The sequence below is a fragment of the Piliocolobus tephrosceles genome, chromosome 4 (assembly GCF_002776525.5).
Source record: "Piliocolobus tephrosceles isolate RC106 chromosome 4, ASM277652v3, whole genome shotgun sequence".
NCBI lineage: Eukaryota > Metazoa > Chordata > Mammalia > Primates > Cercopithecidae > Piliocolobus > Piliocolobus tephrosceles.
In genome coordinates, this window is record NC_045437.1 from 38,414,106 (window position 1) to 38,441,487 (window position 27,382).

At 40.4% G+C, this 27,382-nt stretch overlaps 1 protein-coding gene across 1 annotated transcript in view; it reads right to left on the minus strand.

Annotated features, from left to right (window-relative positions):
* DAB2 (DAB adaptor protein 2) overlaps positions 1-27,072 on the minus strand; it is a 53,634-nt gene extending 26,562 nt beyond the window's left edge. Inside the window, exon 1 of the mRNA XM_023216467.2 lies at positions 26,635-27,072. The gene's annotated coding sequence lies outside the window, so the exon portion shown is untranslated. The remainder of the gene's footprint in view (positions 1-26,634) is intronic.
* Positions 27,073-27,382: the final 310 nt, after the last annotated feature.

Consider the following 27,382-nt stretch of genomic DNA (forward strand, 5'->3'; position numbering starts at 1 on the left):
CTTTTAAAATAACTGGTGTGGACTGAACTCCAACTGACACAATGGTAAGGCTAATCTGTTTTGATTTTCCAGATCAAAAAACTATTCTTTAAGGACACCCTAAATGTGGCAGATTCAAGTGTTTCATCTGAATATTAATCCTTATATGCTTTTAAAAACCATATTATTTTGGCTTTCAAGGCTATATTTATATACTTTGATATCTACTTTTTACTTCCTAGGCCCAGAACAAGAACTGTAACAATCTATTCTAAAACAGAATACATTCTATTTTCTTCATGGGAGGCCATTGAAGTATATGTGACTATACCCTCAGGTCTGTCTTGCTTAGGTCAGTATTACACTGAGTTCATCAATGCATGTGTTGATAGTAGCAGCAAGATGGCCCAGAACTGGGTTAGAATCGCTGGCTGAAAAAGTGATCTGGGCTTAAGAGTTTGTTGCCCATCTTTAAAGCCGGATATGATACTTTACTGCAGGGTATTATTTCTGATATGAAAAGACTTAGCTCATTAAATTTGGCTATTTGTATTCTAACATGAGTCTATTTTAAAAGAATTTGAGAAGTGCCACAAAGAACTTTGAGGGGTTTGAGGGGAGGGAACGGAGGCATGTGGGTTTAGTCATGAAAGTAATACAAGACATAGTTTAAGACCACATATCAAATCTAGCACTGGCAAACTGGGCCAAATGGAAGCGTTCTAAGATGAGTGGTGTTACCTTGCTATAAGTTTTTATAGCAAAAATTTCTCTGTTCAGATATTTAAATATAGCTTTTCATAGCATTGGAGTTGTTTTAAAGGTATTTGTTTTCCTTTGACTCTATCCTTTCGCCATTTGGGTATGAGCAATTCCAAGGGACAAGGAAGAAAAACATGAGGAAAAGTTTAATAATATAAATTCCCTGAAGAAAATGGATGTGTATGTTGAATTGCAATAGCCAAGGGTAAGTCTCACTGTGGGCCATACAATTGGAAATGCATCTATCTTTACTTCCTGAAACGATCAGAAAGTAGACTCTGCCCATAGACCGCAAGACTACAAACCCCTTTACAAGAAAATGTTCAAGACTTATTGCAAGATTTTAACAAAAGTGTACATCCAGTTATGCACATACTAGAGTGATAATTTACCTTTTTCCCAAGGTTTAAAGAGCAAGTCCCCATCACAGACTTGTCAAATAGGCAAGTTATCATCTAACATGCGGTAGATAGAAGGCGGCTAGCTTATAGACTTAGATCCCTCTGTAGAGATTAATTGGTTTAAACTTAATGTTCAATATTCAAATGCGTTACATTTGATTACCTTTCCAAACTGGGGCTCTGTTGAAGAAAGTGTCTAGCTTATGTTAAGCAACGGGGTCTGTTTAAAAGCTCTAGGATGGTAATAATCTCTTATAAAGGGAAGCAAGTAAGTGTAGCACAAGGAGGAAGTATACAGTTTTCTCACTTGTTGGGTGTAGTCTCAGGTCCCTTCAGTTCAAAAAGTGCAAAATTAGTCAGGAAATACACCCAAGGGGTGTTATCACAAGGCAAGGATTACAAATTAAAGCTCAAAAACACATAAAAAGGCACACAAGCACAGTTCCTCATCTAAAAATAGCTAGTTTGTTATCCTGGTTCTCAGGGACAGGCTGTTTCCTTCATTGGAAGATTGAAAAGAGAAGTAAGATGACACATGTAAAAACAAAGGCGGATCTAAAGTTATCCTATAGTCCTGACTCCTTTTTAAGGCCTCAGATAGAACAGAAAGCTATAAAGGAAACTCTGCTATATTAATAAAATTAGCTTCCATTTAAGTGAAGATCTCTAACTTGGATTTTGGACTTAATACAAATCTCCCTGAAAGAATGCAGAGACTTCCCCCCTTCTGTGGTACTAGCATCAGATGACTACGAGAGATTCTGGAGCTTGCAACATCTCTCCTGGTTTCTGAGAAGGCTCTGAGAAATTTATTCTGGAAGACTGCATGAGTCATCTTAGAATGACTATGGACTTTGTAATAATAAAAATCAGCTATTACTTAGTCCTTAGTGATTCATATAAAATGTCTAGTGCTTTCAATCTTTGAATTGCCAGCATGGTGGACAATGATTAGTCTAGGCTTTGTAGGGGTAAAGTTAGCTGACACTTCTTATATATCCTTACCCTTTCTACCAGTAGGAATGTGTTGGCATCAGCAATGGTAATGTTTAATGATTCCAAGGTTTTGAAGCAATATCATAATGCAAGTGTCAACCATCCTCCCCTGTGACCCCCAAGCCTACCTTCTTACCCTAATTATACAGAGCAGGCAGGAAAAGTGCTTTGTCAGTCTCAAAATGCTGGTAAAAGGAATAACTTGAGTTAAGGACTTAGTGGTAGCTCCATTCCACAGATGGTGGGGAATTTATTTTTAACATTAAGGGGAATGGTACAAACACCTAGTATACCAACCACTAAGAACACTTATCCCAAAAGGCCTATGAAACAGAATGTCTCTCTTCTTCTTTTTTTTTTTTTTTTTTTTTTTTTTTTGAGATGGAGTCTTGCTTTGTTGTCCAGGCTGGAATGCAGTGGTGCAATCTTGGCTTACTGCAACCTCTGCCTCCCAGGTTCAAGCCATTCTCCTGCCTCAGCCTCCCGAGTAGCTGTGATTACAGCTACTCGCCACCATGCCCAGCTATTTTTTTGTATTTTTAGTAGAGACAGGGTTTCACCATGTTGGCCAGGCTGGTCTCGAACTCCTGATCTCAGGTGATCCACCTGTCTCAGCCTCCCAGAGTGCAGGCATTACGGGTGTGAGCCACCGCACCCGGCCGAATGTGTCTCTATTTTATGAATAATGAAATGGACACAGCAACACAAAATCAATCCCTCATAAGTCATTGGGTTCAAAGTGAGCATAGTCTGTGTTTCCTCTTCTCTTACATATACTGTCTCTCTTGCCTTTGCTTGAATCTCACTGATTTTAACCTTTATTTTATAAGCTACTTTCAAAAAGTCATCATCCCACTGACATTAACATACCATTAATTTTTCAGAACAAGCCACATAAAATAGACACAGGGAAAGGAATTAAGGAGACTCAAGAAGAAAGCAACGTGAACTTATTTGTTTAGAATGTCCAGTACTTTGTACTGGACAGAGAATGTGCTTCCTTGTTTCTTTGAACTTTCTGCCTGCCTCAGCTAAAGTGCAGAATTAGGGTGACATGTGAAATATTAACCTCTAAGACAGACCTCGGGGTCCAAGAGGGCAGCAAACAGCCTTTACCGCTATCTTCAAAGTAGCCCTTTAAGAATAGGGGTCATTACCAGCGATGCTGTAGCAAAGTTAGACTGTTTCTGACACTTTATGCAAATCCTTCCTCCTTTAACTGCTTGTTTGGATTCTTATGCTTTTAGGAAGGCTCTTCTACTTTGCTAAGACCAACTTGAGCAGACAGTAAGATTTTTACAGCCTGTTTCACTGAGGAATGAGACTATGCTAATGCATACTGAAAAGGAGTCCTTAGAAGATTTTCTTGTAAATGCTGACACTGCTGTAGGGGCCTCACTAACAGAACAAGCCCGAGTCAATGAGCTATACACAAGTTATGCATTTACAGCGAGGAGGTATCATTGCCTTTAACCTTTGAAAATGATATGGCAGGACTTAGAGGACTTATTAAACCTTGAACCAAGATGCTTTCCCTGTTTTTGGAACCAAGTCAGACCAGAGTTAAGATTCTCTTATACAGTTAATTTTGGGTAGAGGTGGGATAGCATAGCAGCTAATAGCTCAGGCTTAGGAGTCCCACCTACCCAGGATTCATCATTTCCTTGCTCTGTGGCTTGAGGCAATTTATCTAATGTTTATTTCTTCACCTGTAAAATAAGAATATAGTTTGCTGAGCTGTTAGGAAAAAATTCAGAAAGAATTTACGTAGAGACACCTGTACCTGGCTTAGAAAGTGCTTAACAAATGGTAGTTCTCACACTGCTGTTAAAGACATAACTGAGACTGGGTGATTTATAAAGAAAAAAAGGTTTAATGGACTCACAGTTCCACATAGCTGGGGAGGCCTCACAGTCATGGTGGCAGACAAGAATGACAGCCAATTGAAAACGGGAAACCACTTTGAAAACCATCAATCTCATGAGACTTATTCACTACCAAGAGAACAGTATGGGAAAAACTGCCCCCGTGATTTAATTACCTCCTACCAGGTCCCTCCCACAATACATGGGAATTATGGGAGCCACAATTCAAGATGAGATTTGGGTGGAGACAAAGCCAAACCATATCAGTAGCTACTATTAAACCAAAGCTAGGTCACAGAAGCTATGTGCTGTGCAGTCTTGTGCTCTTTCCAACATTGCATTTCCACAGTAAGTGTTTAAACACTTTTAGAGCAATAAGAACCCATACTCAAATTACTAATAAGTGGAAACGTGGAATGGTGTAATACTTCATTTATTTATTTATTTTGAGACAGAGTCTTGCTCTTGTTGCCCAGGCTGGAGTGCAGTGGTGCGATCTCAGCTCACTACAACCTCCACCTCCTGGGTTCAAGTGATTCTCCTGCCTCACCCTCCCAAGTAGCTGGGTTTACAGGCATCTGCCACCACGCCTGGCTAATTTTTTGTGTTTTCAGTAGAGACAGGGTTTCACTGTTGGCCAGGCTGGTCTTGAACTCCTGACCTCAGGTGATCCACCTGCCTTGGCCTCTCAAAATGTTGGGATTTCAGGCATGACCCACTGCACCCAGTCTAGCACTTTAATTAGTAAAGCCCAGGTGGAAAAGGAGAGGGTTTGCCAATGTAAGAGCCACCTCCTGCCCAGCTCTGCCTTCTGAGCCTAAAAAAGTTGGGTTCTGATGGGAACAGACTCTGGGAACAAAATCTACTCTAAGTTACCCAGAGAGCCCTGTTCCAATGAATCCTGAGTCAAAATTCATACCTACATCATTATCACGGACAGTTTAGAAGATCTGCTTCACATCATCTGAGAAAATTTTACTGTGGAGCTCTTAAAACATTGATATTCATATCATACCCAGATAAATTAGATCACAGTCTCTGGGCATAGAGACCCAGGTATCAATATATTTTAAAGATTCCTAGATCACTCCAATGTACTGACCTATGTGAGGTCCAATGGTCTATTTTAACAGCCCTTTGTCTGCTTAAAGAAATACCAAGTGGGTTAGACTTGAGCTGGAAGAAAACTAGGGAATAATTTGGCCACATCATCTTATAACGATTAGAAAACTGAGGGCAAGAAAGAGAGCTTGACTTGTCTAATTGTGAAACAGCTGGAGGGGACAAAGCTGGCACCAGGAAGATCTAGCATGAGACTCTAATGCCTTATTCCTAGAAATTAGACGTGTCTGTTTTTAAAAACAGGATGTACAAAGCCCATTGCATGGGGACTGAACCAAGAATGCCTTCCATTTAGTAGATATACCAAGCAAAAGAACAAGAAGTTAGCTTAGCAGGGTAATTTGAACATGGTATTTAATAGATATTTTCTGAATCAAAATAGAAAAAGGATTTTACATGGACTAATTATATATTGTCACTAGATTCCTTTTTGCCTAGGTAGCAGGAGTTACTTAGTCAAACTGCCTCATTAATACTGATTTGGGTGTTTTGCCTAAGTCTGAGACTTGGAGATCAAAGCATTTAAATTTATTTCAGTACATTCTCTACTATTCAGTGCTTGGCCTTTAAGTTTTAGTTTTTTCTATTTTTGTTTGTTTGTTTTTTGAACATGATAGGAAGTCTAAGCTCTTGAATTGGCAACTTTCAATACTCTGGACTCATTATAACCAGTCCTAATTTTGTACCCACCTCTATCCATTTTGTTTTTTTAAATAACTTGTTATTAGGAATGTATCTTATTGGAGCATAAGAAACAGTCCTCACCATAAAGAAAGTTTAGGAGAATTTAAACTTTAAAGAAGCTTCATGCATCCAAATAAGGGCACATTCTTTGTGTTTTGTTTTTTTGAGACAGAGTCCTGCTCTGTCACCCAGGCTGGAGTGCAGTGGCGTGATCTCAGCTCACTGCAACCTCCACCTCCTGGGTTCAAGCGATTCTCCTGCCTCAACCTCCCGAGCAGCTGAGACTACAGGGGCCCGCCACTAGGCCCAGCTAATTTTTGCATTTTTAGTAGAGACAGGGTCTCACTCTGTTGGTCAGGCTGGTCTCAAACTCCTAGCCTCAGGCAATCCACCCGCCTCGGCCTCCCAAAGTGCTGGGATTATAGGCATGAGCCACCGTGCCTGGCCTTTAGACTGGGCAGCGCTGCCCAATTCACTGCAAGTGTCTGAAAGTGTTCATAAGTTGAACAGAAGTATTAAGGTTATGATCAGTTTTGCAATTGTGTTTTTGCTTTGTTGTTTCAGCACAAGTGCTATTAGTTTGAGCGCTTAACTGCACTAGAGTTGGAAAAAATAGAAAGTGTAGTCTTCACAGTGAGAACACGTTCTGGCCTCTCGGCAAAGCTGGGTGTAAGTTAATATGCTTGTATGAACACAGACATGCAGAGACGATTGATTCTAAAATCCTTCTTTACACTTATTCAGGTTCTAAGAAAGCAGTGTCAGAATGTCCTTTTGGTCTTTTGATCATGTGGAATTTTTGTGAATATGGACAAATGAGGCTTGAGCTTGAATTAATTGGCATTAGAGAGTATATACCCATTTCAGCTTCAATGTCCCATTTCAGCTTTAATGTGGGAGAAGAAACATATTCTACTCCAGTTCTCAAGTATAACCTCCTCTGGCTTAAACTAAACAGAATGGGAATCCAACTTTCTCCTTTAACTCGCTTCTACAAAGGGAAGGAAGTGACATTGAAACTTTAGTTTAGGGAAACTACAGAGGTTAAAAATCATACTTCTGTCATTGTCTTACATTGCTGGCACTGAATCATTTGTGCTGTGATCTGTTTTACATCAGGGACCATTTGGTACGTGAGCTTCGTATATCTCAAGCGAGCTAGGTAGGACAATGTTGTGGGCACAACTTGACATGGAAATGGGGAATTACGGTCTAGTGCACGGCATGCCGCAACATAGCTTTTGCAGAGCTCTGTATTTGGAGGCTGCTAGCCACCGATGCCGCATAATTCTTTCATTATATGGTGTGTCTTTCCTTATATGCTGTTCTCCTTTTTGTACTTGTCCCTGGGAAGTGATGTAGAGAAGAGAGATTAACAAGGTAATGACTATATCCTTGAGCCCAGAGTTGTGATATTAAATGTCATCTCGAACCACCCCACTGGCTGCTTCTCTTTCTACTTAGAGAAATATCAAGTCACCTATGGAAGGAGCCATGAGTGGTTCCCGTTACTTCTGAGGAAAAGCTATCATGAAACCATTGTTCTGGGAAAAAGGATAATATGGCGTTATTAGGGGGTTGGAGGAGTTTGGCAAAGGCTACTCTTTCCCATATACTTCAGGCTTTAGAGCTCAAAGGTATCTGGGAACCTGGTGAACAAGTCTGTAGAGTAAGCTGAGGTGCTTCTGGGAAATGGTCAATGGGCTGAAGTGGTCTGACACTGGGGAGGGCCCAAGGGAAGAATCCCCATAACAGGAAGGTGGGTAGTCTTAACTAAAGACTTGGGACAAGGTGTCCAATCTGACCCAGCCAAGCAGACCCGGGCAGCATGGGCATGCCTTGGTACAGTGGCTGGTGGGTGGCATGCATTATCACACTGAAAGAGCCGTGTGACCAGAGGGCCTGTAGGGACACGGCGGAACTCTGCTGAGCACTTCCCATACCTGGAGACGCTACTGCAGGACCAGAGATGGTCACACCTGCCCCAGTCACCAGAGCACTTTCTTCAGTGGCTAAACCCCACCAGGTTTTGGTGGTAGCCCAGTCTCTTGCACTAGGTGACTGTGTTGAGGCTGAAGACATCACACCGTGGTGACAACAGCAGGAGGGCACCCTCATAGGAGACCCCAAGAGCAGGAGGGCTTGGTATTTCTAGTTTTGAAGTGGTATTAATCAGAACATATACCAAGAAAGCACTTTTGGAAGAAGATTTTAGAAAGCTAAAGTGTTCACAGGCAACTGGAATGGGTCAATAGAATAAACCAGTTTTAAAATTTGAATTTTGAAGAACTCTATTTTGTATCATTTGATGGTAAAGTAGGACATTATATTTCATTCTGCTTCCCTCCCACCCTAAATCCAAGGGCACAGAATATTCTAAAGAATGAACAACTTACGTGAAAAATATTAGAGTTTTAATGTTAAAAAGAAATACTACTGACATAGAAACCTCTAGAATTTTTCTATTGCAGTGTCTTTGGGGCAGTGACTTGACGGGAAGCACTCTGGAACTGATACAAAACACAGTAAATGCATGAGTTTTACTTTAAATTTGGCCATCTAAATATACAATGTATTATGCTCGATCCTGGCAGGAAAAGGTAGTCAAAAAGTTAAGACTCAGAGGCAACACACTCACACCATTCATAGCTTTTACTACAATCCTCCCTCGTCATATACTTACCCAAACTAACCCAGCAAATGTTTTACTGTTTTCACGTCTGTCCTTTCTAAGCTAGGTTAGCTATTTCTACCAAAGATAACTCCTTTTCTTATTTCCGTGCTAGGTTTTTTGTTTGTTTGGTTGGTTTGTTGAGTCTCGCTCTGTCGCCCAGGCTGGAGTGTGGTGGCAGGATCTCAGCTCACTGCAACCTCCGCCTCCCAGGTTCAAGCGATTTTCCTGTCTCAGCCTCCCAAGAAGCTGGGACTACAGGTGCTAATTTTTGTATTTTTAGTAGAGACAGGGTTTCACCATTTTGGCCAGGCTGGTCTCAAACTCCTGCCTCAGCCTCCCAAAGTGCTGGGATTACAGGCGTGAGCCACCATGCCCGGCCCACCATGCCAGTTTTAAAATGAATTATACAAATAATCTTGGCAGTTTGTTTCCTAGAATATACAACATTAGGTTGTGCATTCTCATCCCTGTATGAAATCATCCTGAATTCAGTCAACATAGATGTGCAGCATACGTCACTTGTGGACTTCAAGTCACAATCATTTCTTCATCCACGTCCCTCTGTGACTTCACCTATGATGCATATGCATATAAATCCTCATTGTTAAAAAATTCCCACTTTCTATTCAAGTGCTATGACAGTAGTCAGCTTGAAAGTCTATGCTGATGTTAGAAGAGTTTTTTAAAAGCATGTTGTTTAGAAACATCTGTGCTACCAACATTAAGCTATAAATGAAGGGCCACATACACTAGTACAATCATTTTATGATATGTACCACACCAGGCCACTTTAAAACAAGTAGGTAATCTTAAACTTCTCCACTTCCAAAAACCAGTGCAAGAAATACTGCCTGATATTTGGTTTCTTCTTTAATAGCCTGGCTAAATTATATAAAATCCCAATGTGGTTTCCCTTTCCAGGCAAAGCCCCACATTTATATAATCCTCAAAGCCATTGCTTGAGTGTTGCTGTACCCTTTCTGCAACTCATGTTTCAAGGATACGCTGTTTAAAGAGTTTGAAGGAAGAAGAATCCAGCTGCCTTGTAAATCTGCACAGAGCAAACTAGGGGGTACATAGTGATTGTATACAGACAGTGGAACTTATTTTTTGTTTCATTTCTGTATAGAGAGCAAAACTACGAAAATACTTCTTACAGTTATGCAGACTTAAAACAAGATCAGTTTAGCTTATCTAATTCTAATATGTTGTCTCTAGGTTCCAGGTGGCATGCCCTTTGTGTTGATGTTCAATCTACCCATAGAGTTGGCATTAACCTTCCATGAGAGACTTGGCACTGGATCACATTTCCACATCTGGTATGATCTATTCGAGTTGGGGAAGACATCCACAACCAACATTGCAGTTAGGCTTCATCTCCAGGAATACTGGTGGCCTTGCTAATCCCAGTGGCTATGAATAGCTATGTTTGTTTTGATTTTAAACTGCTTACTATTTACTGTTATCTGGTGTGCTCAAAATATTATCATTTAAGAAATGGTTCTTCCATGATTTAGTTAATTTCCTTTAGACAAGACGTGGTTGCTTTCAAATTAGATGAAGGAAAAAGGAGTCACTTAAAAATAAAAAGTGACTTGGTATTTATTTATCAAATTTCAGGTTTACAGAGAACCAGCAACCTGACAACCAGCCATCTCTCCTCTTGACACCAGTGTTCAAGCAGGCTGAAGGTCAGAATCTTGGCAGTTTGTTTCCTAGAATGTGTAAGATTGGATTGTGCTTCCTAAAAGGTCAGGAAGGCTCTTCTACAAGTAAGAATATATTCCTCATTTACTTATTTCTTGGTTACTGGGCAAATTAGATAGGTTAATGGATAAGAAACCCCTGGGTAATTTTAGGTTTTTGTATACAAGGGAGAGAGGTGAATCTGTCAAATTGGTGTCTTGCTTTTTGTGATCACATAGTAATACCACATGAGTTGAATTCCAGATCCAGAAGAAGGTCTCCCAATGGTTAGCCTACCTGCTTGAAATTGTGCTTATGATTATTAAAAAACAAACAAACAAACAAACAAAAACTCTAAAAAGCTGCTGCAGATTGAGTACAAGATGAACAAAACTGGCAGAAATTCACAAGTATTCTTGAGCTAAAGTTCACATCTGTCATTATTCTCTCATCTGTTGGAAAATAGTATTGGAACAAATATGTTTTGTGGGAATAAATAAATGCACTTTTAAACTGAGGGATGTGAAAATTCCAAATGACAGTATTCTAGTTTCTGCTGAATTAAACAGGTTAGCTGTTGCACAATTGGAGCAATTACATTGAACAACAAAGTGTTCTAATGTATTGAAATATCTGTATACAGTTCAGCAACTTCAGAAATAGATGAGCATAGAAAGGTTCAATTATTAATACAATAAAACACCGACCACTTAATATCAGAATTTTGCTTATAAAGTCTGTGAGACAGGTTTTGTTTCACAACTTCTTTATATAAATCCAAGTTTACATACCTAAAATCACATCTGTTAGTATCATGTAAGTAATCACCATTGATTGGTCTATGCTTTCACAAACATGGCTAGACATCTATATTTGGGATCAGGAAGCACACTCAGCAAGTTTGGAAGCATAATTCAAGGAACCTTGTATCTAGAAGAGATTTCAGAAAAGAACTACTCCTTGGTGACCCCAACCATTAAACATTGTTCCTAATCCAGAGAAGACCTCAGGAATTCAATTTCTATACCACTTTTGACAAGTCATTTAAATGACCTCTAGAGATAAGATTAAAATGAATGATAGTGTTTTGGAGAACTAAGACTTCTTAAGAATGAATATATATTAAATAGCTCACACATCTTCTTTCTTGGTTGTAATATTCCAAGAACACAAGGACAGATCTCAAGTTTCACCTTAATCTGTACAGATTTCAGAAAGTTTATTCTAGGATTTATAGAGGGACTTTGAAGATTTTCTAATGTGTATACTCCACTGGATTGTTTTCTTTAGTCATCTATTTTAGTCATCTCTAATTAATTCAGGGCTAGGGATGGGGAAAAAATAAACTTTGTATAAGTTGCATAAAAACAAGATATCCTGGAAAAGCTACCTGGTTATGTCATTAGGCAACAGTTTCAAAGGCTCAAGTCTTGAATACTCCATTTACATTTTTTAAGATAAGCTCTTGAGATGGTATTAACCATTTTGGTATTAACAAATTTTGAGGATTGTAGAAAATATCTAGTTTTCTTCCCCAAAGGCAACATCGTATTCTTCTTACTTTTGATCTGGACATAATCTGTAAGATTGAAGTAATTAGTATCTTAACTTTATATTAATATGAAGTAATAGCCCATGCAAGATGTTCGTTTCTTATAAACCTTATACTACTGGCCTGATAAACAACTCCGTTGGGATATTTTAAAAGGCAATGCATTAATTAAACAAATCGTCATATCATAGGACACCAAATACACTGCTACTTCCCTAAGGGCTTAACTTATTTGACATGAAAAATTTATATATTAGGACTATTTAGTTTTTCTGGTTTTCTAAGCTATGAAGACTCATGTATTAGATCTGTGTGTGTATCTTTTAAAATGTGTTATTCAGAATCATCTCCAGCTGTAGATAGGTTTACAGTGCATCTAATACTGGCCAACTCTCTACTCCTTCCATGTTAAATGAGTTTGGTTTATGTTAACAGTGAGATTACTATCTAACTATCCTGTTTAAAAAAAAAAAAAGAATTATATTATTTTCTAGTTTCCACAGTACTGACTAGAAATTGTATTATTTTTCCTTTTCACTAAAATTTATCATCTACAAAGCTGCCTGGCCCTCAGTGTCACACATACCGCATTAACGGTCCAGGTTTGACTTTAGGGCAAAAGGTTGGTTTAAAAATCTGACTTACCACTGGGAGACTTTCCCAGAGTAAGCAGATGGGATGAGGGGTCTTTCTCCAGGCCTGTTCAATACACACCAGTCTTTAAGATAACTAATCATGGGGGTACCACTCTGGTTTCTAGTTCTAGCATGAGGTGAACTAATAGGAATGGTTCTTTATCAAATGACACTTAGTTGAGTGTCAGCAGAGACCTCCTGGCCCTTTATGAAATATTCATATTTATATTGAACTAAAAAAAAGGTTTCTGGTTAGTCTACCCGGGAATGTCAACATCAATGAGTCATAATAAAGGAAGTTTGCTTGGTTCATAAAAAATGTTAATACTTAAGCAAGATGTTTCGTTAGCTTTTATTTTCTTCCAGAGCATTTCTCTGAACCAGTAATGACCTGTTGCAAAGCTCTGTACCTATTAGCAATTGCCATTTTAATACTTAAGAGAAATGTGGGATGGACACAAGTGATTAGCTAGGGGCTCCATTTGTAGCCTCTCTGTATGATTCTTATTATGGTCATTAAATAAAAGTAACTTGATTTGGTCCTTGAAGCCTTAGAGGATCCACTCGATGGTAGCATCTGCTATTTTCTAGTCCTCCTATGCAGGCATTTTTAGCATCAGAGAATGCCATTAGATCATTTGTTTCCTTAGCCGAACTCTATAGCCCTATGCAAAGACAAGTCTTCTTTGAAAGTCACTATTAAGTTCCTAATCCAATCTTTATTAAAAAGACTCAATATTGCAGACAAGCAAGTTAAGACAAATCCTCCAAAAGTAATGACCAAGCCCTTCCACACTCCATAGAAGCCTTTTAGTATAGCAAACTGTGAAATTAGAAAAATATTTATAGTTGTAGTGTTTTTTTTTCAACTAGCAATGTGTTCCTTAATTAACATACTACGGAAGCATATTAACAATTAGTTCCACCAAGTAAAACAGTGAAAGAAACAACACCACCAAGTTTGCATAGTTCCTCTAAAATAAGCAAAGTTCTGCTTTTAGAGTTAATTATCAGAGGTGAGATGTGAATAAAGTTCCCTTCTCCGAGTCTGTCATTCGCTGTCGGAGCTGAGGTGGTTTCCTACCCTAAATGTTATTTTATATTTGCACCTGGGTCCAAAACATTCCCTTAAGGGGAAAAAAAACAAATGTCTTTTGACTCTTAAGAGTATGTCATTTCCCTTATATTGTGCAGGGCCAGAGAGATGACGCAAATGGTAGGCCACTAGCTACCCTAGATTTTGCCGTGAAGCCATGATTATGACAAAACTAAAAAAGCCTGCAGACACTGACAGTCTTTTTTCTTGTTGTTGTTTAGAGCACATGGGGGTCTGGTGATTGATCCCAACTCAAAGCCATTACAATTTAGAGACTGGAAACCAAGTTTACCCCTGAATTCCAGTGATCTTTACCAGCAAGTTAATTCATGTAATCAAAACTGCATCCCTACTAAGTGCCAGGCATTCTTCAAGAGCTTGGGATATACCAATGAGCCAAATAAAGATCTGTTCCCTTATAGGGTTTACTATCTAACAGGGAGCAAAACATAAGTGGAGTATAGACTTTCAGAAGATGAAAAATGCTCTGGGGAAAAAGGAGAGTAGAGGAAAGTAGATTTGGGAATCCAGGACTGAGAATGTCCTGGACATGTTCCTTAGAAACACAGAATATTAGATTTTTAAAAGTTAAATTTACTGAATGTTTATTGTATACCAGATGTGATACTAAGACATTCTCATTTAATCCTGGACATTATCATCCCTATTTGACAGGAGAGAAGGCTGAAGTGCAGGAGTGGAGCAACAATCTGCAAGTCACACCAGCCTGATACATATGCTTTAATGTCTTTGCTTTACAACAAAAGAGATAATTAAGTTAGTTCTTCAAAGACTGGGGCAACATGCACAGTCAGAAAGTACTTTCGGGAAAGATGAACTAATAGCAATGAGTAAAAGATATTCATGTCTGCTTGGCTATAATATAGGGCCTGTGGATTATACCGGGGAAAGGTGAAAAGGTAGGTCAAGCCAGATCAGGGTGGGCGGTAGCACTCTGTTTTGTCTGGATGGGACTGGGAGGACTTTCAGGTTTTGAGTGATGGTGTGGAGGTTGGGGTGGTGACAAATCCGAGTACAGGGACACAGTATCAAAGAGTCAGAGAGCTTTGCAGTATGACCGTTGCACAGACTTGCCCTTTGGAGTGATTCAGCATTGCCGGTTTCTTTCAAATATCTGGCTAATCTTCTGGAAACAAAGGCTTTTAATTGAAAGGTTAAGGACTAACAATCTCAAACATTAGATTCAAGGTTATCCCATCTTGCCAAGCTCTGATGCTTAGTGACCCTCAAACTTCAAATAAATATAATGTCTTAACGGTGGCTTTTTAAAAAGTCAAAGGCCATTATGTCTTACACCCTACATTCTAAGATGATTTCGTCATACAAAAGAGCTCCCCTAATGTCTGCTTTATAGAAATGTATATGAAGTGAAATGAGATTTTAAAATGTGAGCTCCTTAAGAACAAAAAAAGAGCATCTTTTGTAAATGGCAGCTATTAACTAAGATAGTCATGTATTTATAATCTCTTATTTGAAGCAGAATATATTAATATGATATTTTCCCAATGTATATATGTTTTTCCATAAAAGTGTTGAAAATCTGGAAAGACCAGTGCCAAGAAAATGCTCGCTAAGAAGGGTAGTAGGAAGGAAAAAGACAGATTTCTGTTTCTTATACATTTAGAATAAGTGACATTGGGGTGACGTGCTTTTCTGTATTTTAAAAATTAAATTCCTTAAAGATGCACTAATTTGGTAGACAGCAAAGTTTAAAATGTAAGCATAAGTCTATAGTCTAACTTGGGCTAAAGACAGAATCATGAAGATGTTGTAGGGTTCAGTCACTTTCAATTAAACTCAAAAGTGAAGGGAAACCACACAGAGAACATGAGCATATCTGAAATCACATAGAACGCTGCCCATAGGCCGGGCGCGGTGGCTCAAGCCTGTAATCCCAGCACTTTGGGAGGCCGAGACGGGTGGATCATGAGGTCAGGAGATCGAGACCATCCTGGCTAACCCGGTGAAACCCCGTCTCTACTAAAAATACAAAAAACTAGCCAGGCGAGGTGGCGGGCTCCTGTAGTCCCAGCTACTCGGGAGGCTGAGGCAGGAGAATGGCGTAAACCCGGGAGGCGGAGCTTGCAGTGAGCTGAGATCTGGCCACTGCACTCCAGCCTGGGCGACAGAGCGAGACTCCGTCTCAAAAAAAAAAAAAAAGAACGCTGCCCATAGTCGGCTGTCAACACTTTCATCTTAGGCATCATTGAATGATACCTAACCAGAGTCGTTGGAGAAGGCTCCTGACATATTAAAAATTCAACCATAAGTTTTCAGTCAAATGACAAGTAGAAGTCAAAAGACTCCTATGCTAGGATTTTGAAAGTTGGTCAGTGGATGGCCTATAGTTGGTTTCCAGCCTGGAGTTCTTGGAAATGCTGGGGTCTGTGCAGACAATAACGAGTTTGTGACCTAATTTTAGCATTTTAAAGAGTCTAATGGATATCTTAATTCACAATACAGCTGCACAGGGAAATAAAAAACATAACAAAACAAGTTTCTTTGATTTGGGTGGAAATTGTGTTAAGTCAAAACAGTAGCCTTAATTATCCAGTGCTAAGCCAAAGGTCTCATCTATTTTCTCAAATTTTATTAGTAATTTTATAAACAATTTGGTGGACACTTTTAAAAGGAGCAACAGAAGGAGAATAAGAAGTTGTTTGTGGATGAAATATCAGGCTGAAATCTATTCACCACAATTCTTATTAGCCAGGTGATTACATCCATCAGGTCAGACAGATATATGAGCAACAATGAATACTCCATTGGTAGAAGTTAAACTAGCAACTTGGAAAGACCACACCATCTGGAGAATTTCAGTAACAGCTTGTCCGCCTTCCTTAAGCCCTGACCAGATATAAACTAGAAGAACATATGGATATTGCTCATTATAAATAACCTTAAAGTTAAAAAAAAAAAGGTGGGGGGGGGAGCTCAGAACTGTTTTACTTATACCAACAGATGATAAGACAAGCTAAAGTTTTTCATTTTGCTCACTCTATAATAAATTGCAATTGATGTTGTGAATGAAAGTGGCTTGAGTTACTCACTCACCTGGCCATCTGGTTATTGTTTATTAAACACCTACTGTGTGCCAAGTACTGCATTATCCCATGTATACAGTGACAAAATAGACATGGTCTCTACTCTCAAGGGGCTTAGAGGATAGGTGGGGAGAAAGAACAAGCAGGTCACAGTTATAACTGATGCTATGTGTTTTGGAGGAATTGTTTCTGATTAGGGTAGAAAGCTTCATTGCTATTAATAATACTTCATAACAGGAAGAAAAAGTAGTATTACTTCAAGGAATTATATATAAATTGCAGTACTGATATCAATTATGGAAAGATGCAAATGTTGTCTGAAAGGTTAATAACCCTCTTCAACAGTTTTTTAAATTATTACATGAATTGAGGGGATAGTTACATTTAATATTTGTGAGTCTCCTATAACCACATTACAATCTGAAGGAGCATCTGTATGGCAGTGCCAGAAGGGAGCAATTCTGTTATACCTGAGGGTATTGAAGAATATCAGTGATGTTTCCTTCAGCGTTGTCATAAAATCCAAAGTTCTGAATCAACACTGTCTTCATAAACACCAGAAGGAAACACTACGCTCCTCTGGGGTTCAGTCTGGGCAATCACTTAAGAAGTACAAGCTATTCCGGGAACTTCTGTATTCTAGAACCAGACATGTTCTGTGGCACTTTTAATTACCAGATTTTCTAAGAATACAAGAGTGTCGCTTTCACATCAGGCCAAATATTAAATCTCAGATTTCAGTGAAACAATCTTATGAAAATGTAACCAATGGTCCCTACAGCTGGCTTTGGTTATTTAAACAGCACTACCAAGTCACAAGAGCATTATCAAGGGGCTACCAGGTAGCGCTTGGTCAATGTCAGTTTTCAAGGAAATGGACTTCATGATCACTACAAGTAGTGAGCCCTCCACAAATGTTAGCTGCATGAAGTGTAAGAGTCCAGATCCTAATACAGAACATGGTTGTGCCCACCATTTCTAGGAAACAGTTCTTGTGCAGAAAACGGAACAACTGCATCACTATACACTAAGTGGGAACAGCATTACAGAATGTACGTTGTGTGCAGATAGACCTAAAAGATCCACAACAGTACTGTCTGCAGCTTACAATGACGCTAAGATTTTATCCTAAACTGTTCATGTTTAATGAATGCGTCAAACCTCTGAAACTCTACTTTTCATAATTACCCTTTATTTTCATACCTCTCCTCCCTCCGTATCATTTTTTTTTTTTTTTACTGAGTTCCAGCATTTCTTCCCAACCTTGCCTCACCGCCGCCCTGAGTTCCTCCTCCCTAAAAAGCTATGCCACGTTGTATCATACATGTCCCTCATAATTAGCAGACTTATATTACGGTGTTCGTTGATCTTTTCTACATACGTGGCATAGGTACTCCTTCATTTTTAAAACGCTTGAAGTAAAAAACAAACAAACAAGCAAACAACTCTTTATGGGATGAGCTCTTTCTTCCATTTTCTCCACAGGGATTCAGTGAGAGTCTAAGGTGTGTAAGAGAGTCTGGTTGTAACTGATCTCCCTTTATGGCGAAATTTTTATAGGAGAATTTACTAGCCTCCTAGTTTTCCTGATTTTGTATTAATCAGGGATCAGTGTTCAATTCCTCCATTCACATTCAAGTTGAGATTTAAAGCCCTTCTAATCAGGCTGCAGACTATACATATACGTGGCCACCTGCTCTCTGAAAAGGCCATTGTCTTCCGTTTCCCCTGAACAGACGCAGACACACCAGACTTTCTTACGTGGCCTGCTAGCCTGTAATATGTACTGCCTTCGCCTTCTGGAATTTCATGAAAACCTTCATTCCAAGGCCACTCAAGATGTGTGGTCTCAGGGCAGTCTTCACCAGCCTCCCACCAGCCATTTCCCCACATTTGCCATGACCTATCATTGCCCTCTGATTCATGTAGAGCTCTTCCCTCAATTCAATAAAGCTTTTGGGATCCGAAAATTATTTGCCCTACACTTCTAGGCTCGACGCAGTCATTTAATGAGCAGTGCACTTAAAACATTAGAGGTAATAAATATTTCTCTTTGCACCTTAATCTTAGGTTGGGCAACCTTATTCTCTACTTTGATGATTTTTAAAGAAATATAGGCTTTTCTTCAACTACTAAGCAATCTCCACTCAAACGCATTCTGCCAAGAGTCAGGTTAAGTTATCCTAATCAGCATTTGGTTTTCCTGCTTTAATGACAAGATCTGCTTGGCAAACACCACATGTTCTCACTCATAAGTGGGAGTTGAACAATGAGAACACATGAACACAGGGAGGGGAACATCACACACCCACGCCTGTCAGGGGTTAGGGGGCTAGGGGAGGGATGGCATTAGAAGAAATACCTAATGTACGTGACAGGGTGATGGGTGCAGCAAACCACCATGGCACATGTATACCTATGTAACAAAACTGCACGTTCTGCATACGTACCCCAGAACCTAAAGTATAATGGCAATAATTTAAAAAGATCAAAATTCTTATCCTGACATCCATGGCTCAGTACAATTCATCCCTACTTTTCAAACTCAAACACTTCTCAGCCCTATGCCACCTGTACTGTCTCTTCGCCAAACTGGCCAGTCAGAGTTCTTTAGGCATACCCTAAGTTCATCCAACTACATGATTTGCATATGTGCTGCTGCCTAAAATGCATTTTCTCTTCTTACCTTTGCTTATTTGACTTCCACTGTTCCTTTAAAAGCCAAATCCATTAACACACCAGTGGCCTTTTTCTCCCTCTGGACCCACACAACACTCTGTACCACTTAATTATAATAAAATCTTCTGTTAGTTGAGTAGTTACTATTTTCTCTATCTTATAGGCAGCTCTCATCATCTACGTGTCCCCCTAAAGTAAATATTTGCATCCAACTTTCAATTACTATCAACTTTTAGTCACTGGGGACTTTAGGCCAGTTAGACAAACCAGAAATCACAAAAAACAAGTTTTCAGGCAGTTAAGCAAGCATCTCTGCATCAAGCTATCCTTTAGAAGATAGCGTGGACATGAAATATAACTATCTATCATTTCAATTCTAGTACATGTATGCTTTCTGAAAAGCCTCAGCTATAGTTGAACCTTAGCCCAGGCAGAAATCAGTATTAACCCTCCTTACTAGCAACCAACTATTGATGGAAAAGCCTGTTCTATCAGCACATACTTGTTTTCTGCTTCAAAAATGAATTGCATTTAAGTCGTTTAATTTGAGAGGTAAAGGGGGCAGGAAGCAACACAAAACAAAATCAAGTAACAACAATAACAACAAAACCCAATGCTGATATAATTAAAGCACAGCTGACACTTCCCTTTAAAGGATGGATATTTCAGCACCTACTGTGTGTAGCCACTGCAACTTCTGATCTTCTGACTCAGAGGGCAATTGTATGTTTCCCTAGTAGATTCACATTTTGTCCCAAAGCCAAACTGGTTGAGCATTCTTCATATGATAATGCCAGCCCTCTGACATACGTTCAAACACACTTGGTTTATTTCTGTTGCACTAAATGGTAACAAAAAGCACTTTAGCATCTGAATTACATATTACAGAAGACTAGACCAGGTCTTGGCTCCCTAATAGGACACTTAAAATATAAAAAAATAAGTGAGATCATTTGGATGCAATGTTTAGAACAGAGAGGGCAGCTGTCTTCAATATGGACACAATTAGGGATGGAGTTATTCGCTTTCCAGCTCTTTGGGCATGGATTAACGATAGACCTTAACAGGACTTAACTGCTCTGCTCAGATGAGGTTTAAGTGGTACCTTAAAGTTAACATCTGTGCTCCTCTACTGATTTATGAAGCATTGCCGCGTTCTCCTCCTTGATTATTCACATTTAATAGTTTAAAGATATATAGGAAAGACGGTCTTCTAATTTTCAGCCTGAATGTGTGGATCTCTAGAATTTAGCTTGCCTGATACTCAAAAACAATGAGAACAAGACCATTTAAAAAATATCAGCTTAGTTATTGCATTGAGAATTGTATTTCTAGGACAGGTACATTTCAGAAGCAACTGCAGGAGTTCTGAGGAGTTTTTAATTTTAAAATCGAGGCAACTCATTTCCTTATGGAGAAATGAAGCTCAGGCCTTACATAGTTTGTCTTACATGGCAAAGCAAGACTGTGGGCACAGTCATTTGCAGCTTAGAACCCAAGCTCTTAACCATGAATCTGTGTTGGCTTTTCAAAACCAGAGTTCCAATTATATACTTGTACATTACACCCTTGTATTTTTCAGTTTGAGATGTGATCTCTGTTTAACATCAGGCATTCTTAGGACGGTTTTTGCAAGGTAAGTGACACAACTAAGGGCCAGAGACATTGAATAGCATGCCCAAGAAATGGCAGCACTGCCATTCCCATGCAAGTCTGTTTAACTCTCTATCCTGTCCTTTGTCACACATGAGGAAGACGTTTGTTTTGATTTCTGCTCACTGTGAGTTTTTCCATTGCTAACCTAGCATCAGACTTCACATAGTAGGTAATTGCTAAGCACTCAGATAAACGCCAAGATGCAAATCATAAAGATTCATAATTGAATCCTGGCTCTACCACTTACTGATAACACCTTGGGCAAGATACTCATATATTGGAGCCAAGAAATAGAGGTATCTTTTCTATTTCAGGTTACTTAAAGTGAAAGTCGAATGGGAGAAAGGAGCAGTGCTTCATTAGCCATTAAACTTTACAAACACTAAATGAAGTAGCTTCATTTATGGAGAGGCCTTCATCTGCACTTCTAGACATGGCATAAAAACCAAATACAGAGTTTTATAGGTTAGAGAAAACCATCTGGTTCAAGGGTAATGATCTAGTTTACTGGAATCTTTTTTAAAAGAGGTAACTGGGACAGTCTCCTAATAAATGGAGATTAATTATACTCTAAAAACCCCAGCAGAGGGGAAAGGATTTCGAAGTGAGGTGATAATGTCAAACCAAAAGTATATTTGGATTTCCTAGGATCAAGAAAGCCACACTTCATATATGGGAAAATGTCCAAAGCCCATGCTTTTTAATCTTTCTGCATCCTAAGGTTCAGTCAAACTGCACTGTGTTTAAATGTTTTTTCTTTATTGTCTCCAAGACTGAAGGAATTCAAATACTTTGTTATGATTTCCACTGAACAGCTGAATCCTAAAACCACTGAATTATGAAAGTTACTCTTAGATCACGTGATGGAGAGCTAGTTTAGATACAGGTGGATGGGCCCTGCTGCCAGAATTTAGTTCAGGAGACCTGAGGCGGGGACTGAGAGTTTGCAGTTCTGACAGGTCCCCAGCTGATGTTGATGCTGCTGGTTTGGGAATCAACTCTGAGAACTATTGTCTTAGATGAGTTCTCTCAAGCTGTGAAATACACATCAAGCTAAATGTCCAATTTTGAAAGACTGAATTAACTTGTCAAATGCAAACTTGTAGTATGGCAGCTCATTTTTCACATAAAGATCAAAGTCTTTTTGGGAGTAACATTTTGCATCATACTGCTAGATAGAAATAGGGTAGTTTTTTACCAAGAGACAACATTAAACCATATTTCCCTCATCCAAATTTCTTCTAGGTTGAACAGGGCTTCAAATCCAGCATTCTAGGATTGTTACTTCCTATTTACCTGCTCTCTTTGCTCTATGGTTACCTGAAAATCTAAGTGACAGGCCTCATACATTCTGTTTACCTTCAACTTAACCCTCACTCAGCCTGCCCCATTCACTTAGAATTTTTATCCGTTGAACTTAGTTAAAAATCACTTGCCCCTAGCTAGCTAGTACAAATGTAGTAGGGAAAACTTGCCAGGCTGCTTCTGTATTGTGGTAGTAACTTTTAGGTTCCAGAAATTTCATAAGCTTTTACATTTTGCTATCTAGATGATACAAGAATTAGGAAGGTTAGAAAATTAAGTATTGGGATTAAAATAAGTTTGGAGGGAGTGACGTAAGTAGAGAGGAGATTCTACTTCACTTAGTAACTTCCATTTTTAGGCCAGGAAGCAATTTGTTCAGATTCTACTTACCCTAGAGAGAGGCAGGCTTCCTTCCAGGGTAGAAGGATGCGAGAAGGGGAGTAACCATGGCAACCTGCCCAGCTATGTGGGCAAGGATAGTATGGGGCCTGCACACACTCGGAAGAATTTTTATTTCTAGCCTAGTCATTCAGTTTAGTCCGGGTGGTCCCTCCCTTCCCACTTCCTTCTGTGATAATGCTGACTTCAGGGGGAAGGATTGCTCCTTCTCTGTCGGGAGTCTGAGAGGGTATGCGGAGGACTTAACTGAGACCAGCGAGGTCAGCCTGACCAAACCAAAGTGCAGGCTTCCAGGACGAGAACAAAGAGTAACGCCCTGTCTGTTCTAGTGTGAGCACAAGCAAACACAGTGGCTTTATTAAAATCAAGTGCTTGAATAATTAACCTTTTTCAGGTAGGTGAGGGGTATTTAATTTTCATGAAGAAATTTTCCATTTGCTTTCAGTTTTCAAAAAGACACTTAATTCAGTTGTTCAGGGGGGAGCAATAACAAACAAACAAAACCTTCAAAATCAGATGGAAAAAAGTATTCCAAGTATATTAGATTAACTGTGTTCCCAGCAATCCTGGGGTACTATTATTATCCCCAGATAAGCAGGCTCAAGTACAGAGAGGTTATGGAATGTGCCCAGAGCCATGTAACCTGCAACCCTGTAGCTAGGATTTGAACCCAGGCAATGGTACTTCAGAAGGTAGTTCTCAACTACTGTCCAATTATGCCCTGCCAGAGGCAGCTAGTGTTGAATGTTAGCCTTCTGTGTCCATACCAGGCATCATTTGTTCCCTTAATCAGGAATCTGCTTGTTTTTTGTCTTTAAGTAAAAACCAAGGAGTCTGCTTTCCTTCTGATTTCCACCAGTTAATCCAGTCAGGATATGTTGACATCATGAGTTGGGTCTCCTTTAAAGACACATATTTGATGTTAAATCTGATTCATCTGGCCAGGTCTGGTGGCTCATGCCTGTAATTCCAACACTTTGGGAGGCTGAGATGGGTGGATCACTTGAGGTCAGGAGTTCGAGACCAGCCTGGCCAACATGGTGAAATCCCATCTCTACTATCAAAAAGAAAAAACAAACAAACAAATTAGCCAGGCATGGTGGCAGGTACCTCTAATCCCAACTACTCAGGAGGCTGAGGTCAGAGAATCTCTTGAACCCAGGAGGCAGAGGCTTCAGTGGGCCAAGATCACGCCACTGTACTCCAGCATGGGCAACAGAGGCAGACTCTGTCTCAAACAAAACAAAGCAAAACAAAAATCCGTTTCATCTAAATATGATTTTGGCCAACCTTTGTGCAATTCAGCAGCACAGCTTCAACTTTAGAATTACATAGCAGTGCCAGGGAGAATTTTAAAATACCACATCCTGTTACTCAGGTGTTTCATATTGCTAATCTGGTTTCCATTCTGGTTCTGTCTAAAGGGTAAAAAACCTTATGTGTCTGGTTAGTTACCTAAACCTTCCTAGCCAGTAAGCTTTCGAGTCTGTCCAGCTGGGGAGGTATGTTCTGATGAGCATTAGGACAACTTCAAACCCCAGGAGGGCTAACTCTCAGCAGCATTCCCAAGCATTTCAGCAACTTGGCTTTGTCTTTAAGAAGAACAATAATTAAATCCTCAGGCTAAGAGAATGAGGAAGAGAAACACGCAGAGCCTTCAAAATTATCCAGATGAAATATCAGTGGTAGCAAACTTAGGTTTATGGACACACGAAGGTAGAGTTAGAAATGAAGCAGCATAAGAGCCCATGTCACAGCAAAGCTTCCTGCTTGGCCAGGAGCACTCAGCAAGGAAGATATCTTCTTGCTCCTTTAATCTTCAGATAATCGAGGACTGGTTGAGCAGACCAGTAAATATCATTCCCAAACAGCTGGTCAGCAGCTGCTAGAGGTCCCTGTTCTACCTTCATGCCAACAAGTGCCTTAAAAGCAGTACCCTTCAACCCAAACAAGGCGACTGAAATCCATTCAACCTTTGGAGAAAGACAACAAACAGGCCTAATGCACAGGAATTTGGACTTTCAGTTTAATCTAAAACTATAAAAGTCTTCAGTAGAAATGCAAACTCTGGATTTTGCCCTTCACAAATTAGACAAGGTTTTTAACAAGTGCTTTCTTCCCTCACTTACATCCTCAGGTAAAGATCAACCATCAAGATCAAAGATCCCCAGAATGGCAAGTACATGTGTGTATGGGCTCAAAGTTGGAAGACATTCCTCTACCATCTACTTATTCTGGTTATACGTTAAAGCATAGGAGGGTATAGCTGAAAAAGAACTAGTTTCTAGGTCAGTCATTTGGTTAAGAAGGGATCCATCGAGCTGGGAGTGGGAAAAGAAGGGGGAAATTATTCACCAGCAATAGCAAAAAGAATTTAGTTGGCCTTAGGAGGAAACTGATTAAGGATTTGGAAAAAGTGGTCTGTCCCAGAAACACACATTGGCAAAGACCACCAGGTCTTCTTCATGCTTTCTCTAGAAGACTTTCCCATTGTACTCTCCGTGTTGTCTTAAGTGTGGCATTATTTCCATATGTCCAGCACTGCACCAAAAAGGTCCTTTTCTAAAGATTTCAAAGGGCTCAAGCCTCGAATACTCCTGAATTCTCAAAGCAATAAACTTTCTTACAGTGTCACTGAGGGCCATCTCCCTTCCGAGAGGGGAGACACAGAACCTGGAGTGGGTGGGGCACCTGGCCCAGAGAAAAGCAGCCTCCCAAAGTCTGGCTGCTGGGGTAAGAAGCATGGTGACAATCCATTTGGTAGCTGCAGGCTCCCTCCTCCCCAGCTAGTTCTTCCCTCCCCAACAGCCAGTAGGTGCATTTGTGTGAGAAGCCAACCTCAAGACTGTAAGGACAATCAAGTATACATCACATCAAAGCCATTCCAAGAGGCTTATCAGACATCTCAAAGGCATTTTTTGTAGCTGCCTTCTTTCCACTCCCATTACTTCTGTTTGCATTAGTCATATCTTACCTCCTTCTCCCCTATGCCCCTGCTTTGCCTGACTAAGGCCAGAAATTTTTTCATTAAGTCACTTTATAGAGCAATAGCAACATTTACTATTCGTGAAGTCGCCCCTCCATAATTTTTAAGTCTTTCCATGTGTCTGGAAGCTTATTTCTGCTCTTCTCAGTTTACAGAGTGGCTCTCTTCCTTCCAAACAAAAACTAAAAAGAAAGGGGAAAAGGTGGGGGGTGGCTGGGGTGGAGATAACATCCAGATTCCTTAAGTGTTTTTAATCCAGTTAAATTTCCCTTTGGACTCAAACAGCTCCCCTGCTGAAACTGACTGCGGACCTGAATTCCAGGCTCAGAATTAAGTCAAGAGGGAAAGACGGCAGAAACAAATAACAGAGTCAGCTCTATGCTATGAAAACCAGTCAGCTCTATGCTATGAAAACCGCTATGTTGACTGAGGCTCCATGGTTTTAACCCATTCATTTTCCCCCCACTTTTTTAGAATTCTTACTTAATCTTTTTAACCGGCTTACAACAGGCAGACAAGCACCATATAAACCCTGCTCCCTGCTCCGGGGGATATAAAACAAGTTTCTTAAGTCCCTTGGGTAGATACTTCCTTGGGAATGCCAGTGTAAGACAAAGTTCACATTTTAATGCCATATGTTGTCAGTCACCAGGAAAAAGCTTCTTGTGGGCACAAGCCAGGTCCCCAGCCTTTGTCACACAGCAAAAATAAACACCCTTGGTGGAGTTAATTAGGCGGCCAGCAGCCACCTCAGTGTCCTAGGAGGGCTGCCAGCAGACCTTTCACACACACACACACACACACACACACACACACACACACACGACACAAAAGGAGGCGTTTGTTAAATGTCACAAGCTGGGCATCTGGAGTCGGATTCAAAAGGTAAATACATTCCGTGGAAGCATCCCTCAGATGTCAGGCCACAAAACTGCTGGTTTCCCCAAGTACACGCTCTCATTTCTAAGATTCCCCACAGCCTAAGGTCTGTACCCAAAGACGAGTAGCGGGGGAAGAGAGAAGGGGAGCAAAGGAGAGAAGGAGATCTTAAAAAATGGAGCCAGAGGGAAGAAGGGTTTCGAAGCTACTCACCGGCTAGCTATTGCCTCCGCGAAGCGAGCATGACTTCCCCGCGCCCGGAGCCTCCAGGCTGCAGCGCAGCGGATGCGGCGGGCCTCGCTTAAATAGCCGCCGGCCGGGAGCTTCGGGGCCGCGCGGCCACTCCCGGCGAGAGATATGGTTCTAATCAGATGCTGGCAGCTGAGGACTCCCCAGGAATGTGCCAGGATGTTTTTGCTGCCTGGGCTTGGTAACTCCCCCTCAACGTGTCTGCAGAGTCTTTCAAACTTAACTGTTTATTAACTCGCGCTGCAGCGGCACAGAGGACCCGGCTCCCCTGGGCTCCGCGAGCCCCACCAGCTGGGGGCGATCGCAGGGACTCAGCGACGGGAGGGGAAATGTGTTCGGGACGAAGTCAAAAGTCCCAGACCGACGCGGGCGGGGGGCGGGTGCAAATAAGGACAGGAAAGGGAAGCTCTGGAGGAAAGGGGTGGGATCCACCGAGCTTCGTTTCACAGATCCGCTCCCTGGATTGCCACTGCGAGTGATGTGGCACACGGAGTCATCCTAACCAACCCGTTGGGGCCCTTTGAACAAAGGGCTGCCTTTACTCCTGACTTTCCTGACAAGGGACAACGGATCCTGCGCAGATCTGCAGTTTCTAAAGTTGATCGCGCGAATGGATTTGCCCCCATTAGAAGAAATAGCGTCTCCCTCACTACAGATGCAAATGCGCTTAAATTAGTGGGAAATCTATGTATGCATATGTAAAGCATACTGT